Source organism: Crocuta crocuta, unplaced genomic scaffold (assembly GCF_008692635.1).
Source record: "Crocuta crocuta isolate KB4526 unplaced genomic scaffold, BGI_CrCroc_1.0 scaffold41, whole genome shotgun sequence".
Lineage (NCBI taxonomy): Eukaryota > Metazoa > Chordata > Mammalia > Carnivora > Hyaenidae > Crocuta > Crocuta crocuta.
In genome coordinates, this window is record NW_027529428.1 from 3,997,687 (window position 1) to 4,012,195 (window position 14,509).

Here is a 14,509-nt window from a genome sequence, read left to right on the forward strand (position 1 = left end):
GGCTAACATACAGTGTGTATACAGTGTGCTCTTGGCTTTGGGAGTAGATTCCCTGGTTCATTACTTACATAGAACACCCAGTGCTCATCCCAACAAGTGCCCTCCTCAATGTCCATACCCATTTTCCTTCCCCCACCCCTACCATCAACCCTCAGTTTGTTCTCTGTATTTAAGAGTCTCTTGTGGTTTGCCTTACGTGGGTCATTGTCTTGAAGAGCCCGCCTGGTTACCATAATAAAAAAGAAAAGGGACCCATGGCATGTGTGTGGCGTATTATTTATTCCCAAAGCAATTTCCAAGCAAAATTCCAATGTAAAACCTGGGATAGGTTAGAAAGAGAAGTGAGGGGCACCTGGGTGGCTCAGGCGGTTAAGCGTCCGACTTCAGCTCAGGTCATGATCTCATGGTTGGTGAGCTCGAGCCCCGCATCGGGCTCTGTGCTGACAGCTTAGAGCCTGGAGCCTGCTTCAGATTCTGTGTCTCCCTCTATCTCTGCCCCTTCCCTGCTCATGCTCTGTTTCTCTGTCTCCATAATAAATAAAACATTTAAAAAATTTTTTAAAAATTTTAAAAAAGAAGAAAAGAGAAGTAAGAGAACTCAGGGCACACAGTTGGAATGGGTCTGGGTTATAAAGAGGAGGAAGGTTCGGTTCGCTGGGATTTGCTAACGTATGAATGGGGATGCATTTGTGGTGCTGCAGTGGGGGACCTGAAATGATTCCATTGTATAATGAATCCATTTTATTCCTTTCTAAAACATTTTATCCATTAGGCTTAAAAAAAAAACATTAAAAAAAAAAACAGCAGCAAAAACATTCACAGATGTGCTGCTCAGAATTGGATTGCTTTCATCGGTATTACCTGTGAGCCTTATCACAGCCCCTCTCTTTCTCATGATCCCCACATACATCTCATTAGTATTCACCTTCATGTGTCTACCATGACTTCTCTGAATCCATTCTCCATATTTTTTATAGCTTTGTAACCATGAAACAACAGTTTGTGCTTACAAAACCTCTAAATATATAGTACGTAAGACTTGTTGAGTAACCTGCTTTTATTTATTCGACGTTGATCCAGCACTGATTTGTGAGACCTATGTTTGTCACTCTACTCCAGATCCAGTGTTCTCCTTTTCATTGCTGGAAAACATTGCATGCAACAAATACACATTTGTTCAGACACTGGGGCCATGTTCAGTCCTTGGCAATTACAGTGTAGTAGTGCATGCTGCCTTGTACACGTGAAGATGTGCCACATTTTTTTTTTTCAACTAGTTGGTTTTGAAATTTTCAAATGTGTGGAAAAGTTGAAAGAACATAAAATACTCGACTGTTTTCATTTTACTTAAAATTTTCAATTAATTAATTTTACTACAGAAGTTTTCTCCCCTTCTCCCCATCCTTCCCCCTCCTCCTCTCAATCTGTGTGTGCATGTGCATGCTCGTGTTCAGGTGTGTGTGTGTGCGCGCGCGCGTGTGTACGCAGGATGCTCTAACAGAATACCATAGACTGGGTGACTTATGAACAATGGAAATTGATTTCTCTTAGCTCTGGAGGCTGGGAAGTACAAAATCTAATTGCCAGNTGCGCGTGTGTACGCAGGACAGAATACGCTCTAACAGAATACCATAGACTGGGTGACTTATGAACAATGGAAATTGATTTCTCTTAGCTCTGGAGGCTGGGAAGTACAAAATCTAATTGCCAGCAGATTGTGTGTCTGGTGAAAGCCCACTTCATGTTTCATAGACAGCTGTCTTTTTGCTGTGTACTCACATAGCAGAGGGGAAATAGAACTCTCTGGAATCTCCTTTTCAAGGGCACTAATCCTATTCATGAACTAAGAAACTCCTAAGGACCCAACTCCTACCATCATCACCTTGGGGATTGGGTTTCAACATCGGAATTCTGGGGGAGGACACATTCAGTCTATAGCATTTTTATGTATAGATACATACATATATACACCTACCTACATATATGGGTAAGTTAAGGATTTTTTTAAATGGAATCTTTTAAAGCTTTAGACCTTCCTCCTAAGTATTGTGTCATTGATCTTCTAAAACAGCCAGGTCGTTCTCTTACGTAAACACAATAAAATGATCACACCTAAGAAAATGAATTGATAATTCCAGAGTACCATATAAGACCAATCCAGATGAGGGCATATTTTTAGTTTTACAAATATTGCCAAAGTCTCTCTAGAGGATACATACTAGTTTATTGTTTCCAACAGCAATGCATGAAAATTTCAACTTCCATATACATTTACCAACACTTAATTATCATCTGGCTTTCATTTTTGCTAGTCAGATGGACAGAAGGTATCACTTGGACATTTGCATTTTAAAAAAGAAAAATCCCCCACAAAAACATGTAATTCAAGTACAAGATTTTGTCTTTAGTTGTCAAAGTACAAATGAGATCCCAATTTGGCTTCCAGCAGAGCGTGATAAGCTACGTGTCTGAACAGTTGAGAGCACGATGCTCATATTTTTCAGGTTTAGGAAGAAATATTTTGCAACTTAAGTCTTTATTATAGATGTAGATCCTCAGCCAAAAGTCTTATCAGCAGAGAATGTCTTGACCCAATTATCTTGGGGATCTGAAATTTTTCATGAAAAGTTAATATTATTTTAAGGTTCATATTAAATGGGTAACTTTAGGATTCAAATAGCTGATGGGGTATGAAGCCCTCAGACTGAGAAGAGGGAGGACAAAAACAGATTTTATCTTTGTTCTTCCTGACAATAAACTGATACTAGAGCTTTTTAAAAAATTTCAGCAAAAACTTAGGTTTACAGTTTGACAGTTAATGTATGTGATATGCTCATAACCAAATGGGAATGGGATTTTATTTTTTTTTGTGCATATGCATAAGTAGTAACACTGTGTCCTTAGTACTCAGTGATTGTCCCTGGTGAGTGTAATTCCACTTAACAGAGTATGTGTGTATGTGTGCACATGTAAGCATAAAAATAATCCAGATCTCTTTTGCCTTAAGGTGATACACTTAGTATTTATTATGGAATAAGAATTTGTCTAAGTGCATGTACCATTATCATTCCCATTTTCCCGAGGCAGCCACGAGGTTCAAGTGTAGGCAGCTGCTGAATAGCAGACCTAGAATTTGAGCACAGGGAACCCTCTTAATCTCTAATATACTCACTCCCTCCTGGCAAGGTAGGTTTTATGTTATTACTTTCTCATTTTCTGAACTAGCAACAACATTCCATGTTAGTAAGTATTCATTTGCATTGATTTTCTTGGCTGTATGATATTTCCATTGGGTAGTGTCAGTGTAACTGATTGATTTCATCTCCTACCACTTGCACCTTTCTTAATGTTTCTTTTATTTCTTTCTAAAACATAGTTTATTGTCCATTTGCACTTTTAATGCATTGTTTTTGATATTATGCATAACATAGTCACTGTCTTATTATATATATATCTTTGCTACACATCCAACCATTTCTTTAGTTTACATATTCTAGAACTGGAATTTCTGGATGACATAATGTCACATTTGGAACGATGATGTAGGCTGTCCTATCCTTCATATTGCTGTGCACAGGTACTGCAGGGTTTAATTGAAATTGTTGTGTTTTCTTACATTCCCACTAATAGACAAATAGCCCTGTAATAGGCAAAACACAGTATCTCATGGTTTTAATTTCTGCTCTTTAATTATAGTGAAGACAAATATTTCTCCTATGCCTAAATGTATTTTCTTTTGGTGAATTGCCTTTTTGTACTTTCCGTGTTTTCTCTATTGATACTGTCTTTTAAAAAATTGATTTGCTCTTTAAATAAAGAATGTAAATTCTTATGTTAGAGTAGGTTTTCCCTAGCAAGGCCTCTAGGGTTTTTTTTTTTTTTTCTCATTTTTAAAACAATGGTATATTTTACATTTTGCTTACACCACAATATTCTGAATTCCCCCAATATAACATTGGACTAATATTCACCTTTACTTCCTTGAACTATATTGATAATTGAGATTTTCTTTTGCGTATAAATCTTTAACTCATCTGGGATTTATTCTGATGTGCCATACAGATCTGACTTTTTCCCAGATGGTTAAGATCTGGGTGTAATGCTATGTATTGAGATGGCGTTTATAAGAATGGCAGGTGTAGTGGCCAGCACGTGGTTCGTCGGTAAACAAACCTTTCCTCACTTTCTCCTGGTCTGTCTCTTGCATAGGCTGAGGCAGAGGTGAAGTGTAAGGAGCCTTGCCTTATTCAAGATCTGGGTGATATGAGGAGAAACAAAACAAGATTGATAATTGAGGTTTTACCATTTCACTAATAATAAATATATATATGAAGCTCCTCTGAATGATGTATGAGGATTGTTAGCTTTCGAAAATCTACTCTGGGATTTTGAGAAGCCTCGGGGGACACACGTTTCCTTAGAGTAGATCATGTCCCCACTACATAAATGGGAGTGGTCCCTTCAGGATTCACTGTGTGTTAACTGACTTGAATTTAAATAAAATCAAAGAAAGAAAGGAAAGAAAGAGAGAAAGAAGTAAAAAGAAAAGAGAAAAAACCCTGGATTCAGTTACCCTTGCTTTTTACCTGTCATCTTACATTACAGCATTCCATTAAGTGCCAAGATTTCCACTACTTGATACTAGCTGGAAAGTAAGTGAGAATCAGATTGTTAGAGGTATCTTAATTGTGCTTAACAGGACTAAATAGACTTGGTTATAATAATGCAAAATGTCTGAGACTTATTAACCTAAAGTAAGATGGTAATGATTTAAAAAAAATTTTTTTTCATGTTTATTTTTGAGAGTGAGAGAGACAGAGCATGAGCAGGGGAGGAGCAGAGAGAGAGGGAAAGAGAGAATCCCAAGTGGGCTCCACACGGTCAGTGCAGAGCCCAATATGGGGCTCGATCCCATGAACCATGAGATCATGACCTGAGCCAAGATCAGGAGCTGAATGCCCAGCCAACTGAACCACCCAGGTGCCCCAAGATGGTAATGATTTTTAAATTTGCTCCTCTTTCTCTGAGGTATCAAAGCTAACCAGGGCTATGCTGGTAGATGATTCTGGAATAGATTGCCTCTGCGCTGGATGAACTGGGTCTTCTGCAGCATTTGATTCCTTTATTATAGCAGAGTTTTTGTGAGGTGATGTTGGAATTCTTAAAGGGATAGAAAGTAATGATTGTAAATAATATCCCTTAAGAAAAAAGATCATCAAACTTACCAGCTGATACAACGTGTAACATCCATTGGATACAGGACCAAGAAGAGCTTGTCAGTCTCTAACTCCAGTTAGGAAAGTTCATCAATAAATTTTTTATTTTGTGCCTCACACCAAGACTTTAAACCAAGAAATGCCCCAAGCATCTTTTTTGCCATTATTCTCATATTTAAATCTTTTTCTCAGGTTTGCTCATCTCAGTCTCTCAAGGCCTCCACATTTTCCTCACTGTTGACTATAACTCCTCACCAAAGGAAAAACACAATAAAACAAAACAACAACAACAAAAAAACAATAAAGCAGCAAATAAATAAGCCTCCAGAATCTGCATATTACATATCCTTTCTATTTTATCTGCTTTTGGAAACAATTGGCAGCCCGAGTTCAAATTCTTGATACTAAGGCTGTATTGCAAATTCTGTCATTCTAAAACCACTACATGCATTTTCTACCAGGTAAGCCAAAAAGAATAAAAATGGCTGTCATTTAAGAAAAACAAAAGAGCACACTACCAGCCCCCCCACCCTTAAAAAAAAAAAAAAAGTTCCTAGGGTGTCTGAGTGGCTCAGTGGGTTAAGCATCGCATTTTGGCTCAGGTTGTGATCTCCAGTTCTGTGAGTTTAAGGTCCCACATGGGGCTCTCTGCTATCAGCGTAGAGCCCAGTTTAGATCATCTGTCCCCCTTTCTCTCTGCCTCTCTCCCACTCGTTCTAGTTCTCTCTCTCTCAAAAATAAGTAAACATTGGGGTGCCTGGGTGGCTGAGTCAGTTAAGCGTCTGACTTCAGCTCAGGTCATGATCTCTTCCAGGTCGTGAGTTTGAGCCTTGTGTCGGGCTCTGTGCTGACAGCTGGGAGCCTGGAGCCTGCTTCGGATTCTGTGTCTCCTTCTTCTCTGTCCCTCCCCTGCTCACGCTCTCCTTCTCAAAAATAAATAGGAAACATTAAAAAAAAACACCCTCCCTCCCAAAAAACAAAATACATGAATAAACATTAAAAAATTAAAATAACAGCTGTGATTTATTTAAAATTTTTTTTCCCAAAGATCTAGTAGGAAAACCTCCTTTCTATGGCATTTTTTCACTACTTTTCCTCCCTTGGGCTGGACTTGACCTGACTTTAGGAGCAGGACAGGTTTCCACATAGAGAGAGCTCAGCTTTAATCCATAGGCAGCTTCAGCACTTGTTGATCTGGTGACTTGAAGTCACATGAAAGGATGTGTGGTTGAGTGTGCACATATGTCTATGGTGAGATCCCATTTGTTCTACACTTTTAATGAGTCTTGTATCTGTCACAAACGTACTTCCTGGGGGAAAGGGGCAGGATAGGGTGGATAAAGGATGCATTTATATCACTTGGTGGTTGACCAGATGTCACAATCCACATAAAGTTAAAAACCTGTTTATCTGCAGAACAGAGTTTAGATTATAAAAAATTAGTGGATGAATCAAAATTGCATCCTCCAGGAACCCAAAAAGATCCAGAATCTGAGAAAGAATGAGGGAGAGGAGGAAAAGAACAGCTAGAGAATGTACATCAAACCATGTCAGAGAACATAAGCCAAGGATTCTTCGTTTGGGTTGTTGTTGATTGGGGGGCATGTAAGTTCTGTGCAAAGTTGAAGGAAAATTCTTAGCTAATCTGCCAAGGAGGTTGAATTTTTTTCCCCTGAAGGCTATAATGGAAAAGCATTCATCCATGTATGTTCAGGTGGGGACAGCCAAAGACTAACCAGGCTGCTTGAAAATATTTACTGTCTTCATCAGGAAAATCAGAACTGAGCTGCCTTTCCATAGAGGATTTTAAAGCACAAATCAGGCTCACAGTATCATAACCAGTAAGGGAAAGTTTCAAATCTGAGCTTGAGACCTACGGTAACTAATTTTTCAGTGTACAAGTGTGAATATGGAAATGGCCATTTTAATATGCATACTGTAGCCTATAACTCCTCTTGTTTCTCCTATGGACAACCTGAGTTGGGTGAAATCCTGCAAAGACCATCTCATTTCCATCTCCCATTAGATTCCGTTTGGATTTCAAAGTATAGATAATGGTTGGATCATAGGAAAATATATGAAGTGCGATTTAATGACTACTTCAAAGATATTTTAAATGCACTTTTCATTAGTATTGTCAAATCAATTTCACACTGTAGTGCCTAACTTGAATGTATTTTATGATAATGCATGCACTTGGAACCTAGATGTGCCCTGTCGTGATGGTTATTTCAGAGTGCATATTGATTTGAATGTGATCATGTGACATCATTCCTAATTTTCCTGGGTAATGCGGCTGATCCAGAAACACTGGCTAAGTCAGAAGACTCTTAGCATATTTAGCCAATAATAGGTACCATTCTTACATGCTTTTGAAGTTTTCTTCAGTTCCCTAGAAGCCCTCGGTGAAAACAAATACTCATTTAAATCTATCATCCTTTCAGCAAATAACTGAAAGATCAGCTCTTATTTTTAAAAATTTTAAATAGTTTATTGTCCAGTTGGTTTCCATATAACACCCAGTGCTCATCCCCACAAGTGCCCTCCTCCCTGCCCATCTTGCCCCTCCCCCCCACACCCATCAGTCCTCAGTTTGTTCTCAGCATTCAAGAGTCTCTCATGATTTACCTCCCTCCCTCCCCCACTATTTTTCCCCTTCTTCTCCCCCATGGTCCTCTGTTAAGTTCCTCCTAATCCTCCTATACATGTAAATATATGGCATCTGTCCTTCTATGCCTGACTTATTTAGATCAGCTATTTCTGTAAAGAGAAATACACTGAGGCTGGAGAGTATGTCCTGGGTAAAAGTGAGAGAGAAGAGAATTTTGCCATTAATATTTACCTCTTCAACCTTGAGTGCATATTGAGCCACTTAACTTTGGCTGGACCCAGGTGAGAGTACCCGTGGAAACTGGATGCCAAGCTGTCATCTCCTTGCCACCCCCACCCCACACAGAATGCAGAAGGTTCACATGCACTCGGGCTAACACATCCATGCTTCATCCACTTCCCCTCAAAACATCTGTCCCTTAGCTGTACTTGAGGGCTTAGGGATGCACATTCCAATGGCATGTTCATGCTCAAGAGGATGGATAGGGGAAGGGCCCACATAGGCAATGGAAGCAGGCCCAGGGCCAGTGGAATTCCAGGGTCTTAAGCACATGGACTGTGGCTGTGAAGCTGGGGAGAGGACACAGACTATGAGCAGCCTGTCCCCTTGATCCCATAGCTTCGCCATTGCATTGGGTAAGGAGGTGAAGGAGGCTCAGAACAAGGTCATCTAAAGTTGGGAGCTTCTCTGTCCGGCTCTAAGGGTAGCACTGTGTCAAGTCCCAGAAGATGAGAATCATGGCAGATGTTGTCTTGCTGGCCCTTTGATTTTTAGCCTGCATGCATGTGTTTGTTCTGTGCAGACTGTTAGGCTAGGTGCTGTGGGAGGGTACAGAGTACAAAGCTATTTTTAATCTATTTGTGAGGGAGACAAAAGCTGAGCTTTGAATAATTACAAAACAACTGAACAGGGAAAATGGTTAGCCCCATAATTGTCAAGTGAGGGGATTTGGGGTGAAATGGGGTACAGTGATGGTCATAGCTGGTTTCAGGGTTATAGGGTATTAGAGATCATGGAGTTCAGGGCTGGCAAACTCGTGTTTTCAGGGCTCCAGCAGGTACCTTAAATGTATAGTGGGACCTGGCCTAAGACAGAGGGGGCTAGGGATAGAATGTGGGGAAGTTTGTGTTGAACTAATGAGTGTATCCTTCTTAAAAGATGTTCAACTTATAAGAACAATCATTTGAGCAAATCACATGGAGAAGGAACCCCTGAAACTAAACTTTTGGGGTTGTTGCTAATAAAATTAAAATGATGTCACCACACTGATGTGGAATCTTACTCACATTTACTCCTAATAAAGTAACTTCACCAAAGGGAGGTTGTTGCGCATAGGACACAAATGTCAAGACAAAAACTGTGAGGAGAAAATTCTTGAGCCTTCCAGAAACAGTCCAAATGGTGGTTAAGATAAGTGCAGACAATGCAGAACCCTTTTGTCTTTCATGTTGAAAGTATAAAAGTTTGCTATGTTTAGAAGATGTGAAGGGGGGAACCTAGGTAGCTCAGTCGGTTGAGTATCTGCCTCTTCATTTCAGCTCAGGTCAGGATCCCAGAGTCATGAGATAGAGCCCTATGTTGGCTCCATGCTGGGTGTGGAGCCTGGTCTTCTTCTCTACCACTCTTCTGCTTGAATGTGCTCTCAAAAAAAAAAAAAAAAAGGAAGGAAGGAAAGTAAGTAACTAAGTTCAGGGGAATCCCTTAGTATTCTTTACTTCCATTTCTGTAAAATCCTACCAATAATTATTATATCAAATTTCGTGGAGTGTTGAGCCTGTGATCACCTTGCTCAAACAGGCACTGAGTTGACTGGAGTGCCCCCAGTTTGTGATGAATTTGGGCTCTTCACAGGTTCACATGTGAGTTCATTTGAAAATACTGTCTTGGCAGCTGCAGTCAAGTAAGGATGTGGTCATTAGGGTGGGTCCTGAATCCATTATGACTGGTGTCCTTCTAGGATGAGTGATATTTGAACACAGATACACAGAGGACTGATGGCCAAGTGAAGACAAAGGCATAGATTGGAGTTAAGCTGCCATAGACTAAGAAGTGCCAAGGGTTGTCAGCAACCCCCAGAAGCCAAGAAAGAAGCAAGGAAGAGATTTTTCTCTCAGGGCCTCTGTGAGAGAGTAAATTAAAAAAAAATTTTTTTTAATGCTTATTTATTTTTGAGAGAGAGAGACAGACAGAGCACAAGCATGGGAGCAACAGAGAGAAGGAGACATAGAATCCAAAGTAGGCTCCAGGCTCTAAGCTGTCAGCACAGAGCCTGATATGGGGCTGGAACCCACAGACCATGAAATCATGACCTGAACCAAAGTCGGATGCTTAACTGACTGAGCTACCCAGGTGCCCCAATAAATTCCTTTAAAAAAAAATGTTTGTTTTTGAGAGAGAGAGCATGAGCAGGGGAGGGTCAGGGAGAGAAAGAATTCCAAGCAGGCTTCACACTTGTCACTACAGAGCCCTATGCGGCACTCAATCTCAAAATCTATGAGACCATGATCTGAGCTGAAATCAAGAGTCAGATGCTTGACCAACTGAGCTACCCAGGTGCCTGGAGAATAAATTTCTTTTTTTCTAAGTCACCCAGTATGTGGTACTTGGTTACAGCAGCCTAGGAAATGAATACAGGCACTACTTCCCTAATTTCTCCTTTATTAGAAATGCTACCAGTGACCTGGTCGGAAAGTTTATTACATTGTCTTGCAAATGCGTTCAATCTTCTGAACCATTATATTCCCTCTGTCCATTTCCACAGTTACCACTCTTACCATATATCATAATAATGAAAATTTGAATATTTTCTAGAATTAAAGTGACTTACTTCTTAGAACAAATGATGACAGGAGTGGTATTATTCTGGTGCCTTAACTGATGAGGAAACTGAAGTTCAGAGTGTTTAAGTAATTGGTCTAAAATCACACCATTGAATAGCACATTAAAAATCTAGGATTCCAGGGGCGCCTGGGTGGCTTAGTCGGTTAAGCATCCGACTTTCGCTTGGGTCATGATCTCACGGTTCGTGGGTTTGAGCCCCGCGTCGGGCTCTGTGCTGACTGCCAGTTCAGAGCCTGGAGGCTGTTTCAGTCTTTGACTCCCTCTCTCTCTGACCCTCCCCTGCTCACACTGTCTCTCTCTCTCTCCTAAAAATAAATAAAACATTAAAAAAAAAAATCTAGGATTCCAAAAAGATAGGCCTTTTAGCGCCAAAAAAAATACTCAAATCAAAATGGAGCACTTGGCTAGAGTTATGTTGCTCTACTGCTTTCTCCATTATCCCAAAGACAAGACCTCAAGAGCTTATTGGTATCATTGGGGTAAAATGAGAGTAGTCCTCAAATTATTCTCTCTTGCTTCCCTTCACCTTAGAGAACTAACCCTTTTTATTATCACAGCAAAGGCATCTAAGTGTAGATAGAACAAGAAAAGAGAATAATAACTTCTTGATAACCATTTTTTTCCTGTGTTTAATTACAGCCTTGGAAGAGGCATCACATTGGCTTTTGGTGGAAAGTTTTTTTTTTCCCATAAGTAGGTCACTGGAGATATAATTAATAGAGATAATTGCTATCTCATATACAGATGTTTTTAGTTAAATGACCTCTTCTGCACACATTTTCCTGCTGTGTAAGAAAGCAGCTGGCTGGGTGACATTGTTGAGCTGGTTTTACAACAAGGTCAAAAAATAAATCTTTCCAATATAAGAAATCTGTTTGTTTTACTGGAAAGCTAGGGTTTTGCTATTGTTCAAGTGAAGGTTTATGAAAAGCAAAAGTTGGCTGGTGATGGATTTTCTTATATGGGCTAAGTAGTGAATTAGAGTTACAACATCAGAGGATGCTCTCAAGTGTCTCCCAACCCCACTATGGTAGAGTACACTAACGGTGATCATGTATTTCATTGTCCAAACCGGAACATTTGAGAATGAGGAAGGATGCATTAATAATTACTTTGGGCAACAGGTATAAACTAAGGCCAGTCGTGGGCAACTGGAAGATATGGCCATCTTGTCATTGTAGTCTATCCTAGACAGAGAAGTCTGGACAGTTTTTGAAAACCTCTTCTCACAAATAGGGCTTGATGAGTGGGGCTGACAATTGTTATTAGTTATGAATCATTAGATTGTCCCTTGGAAATTAAGTATATATAGATACACATTTTAGTTTATTTTTCAGAGAGAGCGTGAGTGAGCGGAGAGGGGCAGAGAGAGAGCAAGAGTGAGAATTCCAAGCAGGCTCCATGTTGTCATCCTAGAGCCCCATGCAGGGCTCAGTCTCACAAAGCATGAGATCATGACCTGAGCTGAAATCAAGAGTGGACACTTAACCAAATAAGCTACCCAGGCACCCCAAGTATATATGTATATTTAAGTACTTTTTTTTTTGGTTATCAGTAAGAGACATGTTGAAAAATTATTACCTAAATGTGTTAGTCTTAGTCATTCTGGAGCTAACAGTTTTGGGGAGACAGAGGCTCAAAGGGATCTTAGCCTGGAAGAAAGGAAACTAAGGAGTTGGACTTCCCCACTTGGCTGGAGTCTTATGCCCTAGAATTACTGCCCAGCCTAGGCACTCACTATGTGCTCAACTAATAATGATGGAAATGACTCCAAAAATGTCCTGCATTGAACTGGGATCTTCCTTGATTCACAGTTGTGCAACAGAAACGAATTTTTTTTTCCAGAGAATGAAGCCATAGTAAAGATTGTTGGATGAGATCTCTGGAGTTGAGTAGGCACACATTTGTTTGTTGATTAGGGGATTGAAGGAGAATTACAGCAGGAGAGGGTATTGATTTATGTTGGGAAAGACCCCTCTGAATGGAATGATAGGAAAGATTCCAAGACTGTGGGTGATCAAATGAGGTATGCTAAGGAACATATTACTAGGTAACTCTTCAGATTTTCAGACATTTATTGAGCACCTACTCCATGTAGGTGTTGTCCAAGGTCCTGGGGTCCAAAGGTAGAAGAGAGTTCCTGACCTAAGGGAAATTACAACTGATGAAGACTTGTAAACAATATAAACATCATGGGGCCCCTAGTTGGCTTAGTTAAGTGTTAACCATGATCTCATGGTTCCTGGGTTCAAGTCCTGCATCGGGTTCTGCACTGACCATGCAGAGCCTGGAGCTTGCTTCTGATACTGTGTCTCCCCACCACAGCCCCCTGCCCCTCTCCAGATTGTGCTCTCTTTCTCTCTCCCAAAAATAAATAAATAAACTTTAACAAAACAATATAAACACTGATAATGATAAATGCAACAATAGTGGTATGTAAAAATCTAGTCATAACAGAAAGAAGAGAATGAGTCCTTCTACCTGGGAATTCTGGGGATTCATGGAAAAAAGTGATGCTGCAGAAGGAGTTGGATATGTAGGCAGACCACTGTGGGAGAGAAAGGAAGGCAAAAATGACATGGCCTGACTTTTTTTTTAAGGTTATTTATCTACTTATTGTGAGAGAGAGAGAGAGCGAGCGAGCACGCGCGAGAGCGCATGTGCATGTGAGCACATGGGAGGGGGCAGAAAGAGGGAGAGAGAATCCCAAGTAAACTCCTTCCTGTCAAAACAGAGCCCAATAACACAGGGCTCAGTCCCACCAACCATGAGATCATGACCTGAGCTGAAATCAAGCGTTGGACGCTTAACCAAACTGAGCCTCCCAGGCGCCCCTATAGTTTTCATTCTTAACATGATTCTACATGTAAGTGCACTTTTGTTTAAGTAACACTTAATTTATTTTCATTTAAATTTATCTTTAGGGTGGGGGAGGATGGAAAGAAGAATTGGGGGTCAGGGAGTTGCCGCTGTTTTAGCAAAAATGCTTTAGCTTTTTAAAACAGTTACCCTGACTCCTTGCCTGCCCTTACTAGGGCTTAAGGATTTTAAATCTATGGCCTCTTCTGAGAGCTTCTTCATTTTCCTTTAAGTAATTTTTGTCTTTGCTGTCCTCTTTCTTATCTTCTTTTTCAACAGGAGCAAAATCAAGCTTTCAAATGATGGTTAACTCATACAAGAACAAATTTTCCCTTAAGACTCACTATAGTGTTAACCATTTGGGTGTCAATTATTCCTCATGGAAAGACAAACATCATATGATTTCACTTACATGTGGAATTTAAGAAATAAAATGGATGAATATGGGGTTGGGGGAAGAGAATCAAATAACAGACCCCTAACTATGGAGAATAAACTGGTGGTTACCAGAGTAGTGGTAGGTGGGGGAAATGGGTGAAAAGATGATGGGGATTAAGGAGGGCACTTGTGATGAGCACGGAGAAATGTATAGAATTGGTTTGTTTGTTTGTTTCTGTTGTTGTTGCTTTAAGAATCGTTGAATCTCTCAGGGCACCTGGGTGGCTCAGTTGGTTAAGCATCCGACTTAGAGGTCATGAGTTTGAGCCCCATGTCGGACTCTGTGCTGACAGCTCAGAGCCAGGAGCTGGCTTCGGATTCTGTGACTTCCTCTCTGCCCCTCCCTCACTCATGCTCTGTCTTTCTCTCTGTCTCTCTCTGTCTCTCTCTCTCTCAAAAATAAACAGAAAAATAATGAAATAAAATTCTACACCTGAAACTAATATTACACTATATGTTAACTAACTAGAATTTAAAGAAAGGCTTGAAAAGAGGAAACAAAAAACTACTACTCATATTCTTCCAAAGGTTGAGAGATCAAAGT

General features: G+C 40.2%; 1 protein-coding gene across 1 annotated transcript in view; it reads left to right on the plus strand.

Moving 5' to 3' along the window:
• LOC144227672 (guanine nucleotide-binding protein subunit alpha-14) overlaps positions 1-14,509 on the plus strand; it is a 199,752-nt gene that overhangs the window by 81,755 nt on the left and 103,488 nt on the right. The window lies entirely within an intron of this gene.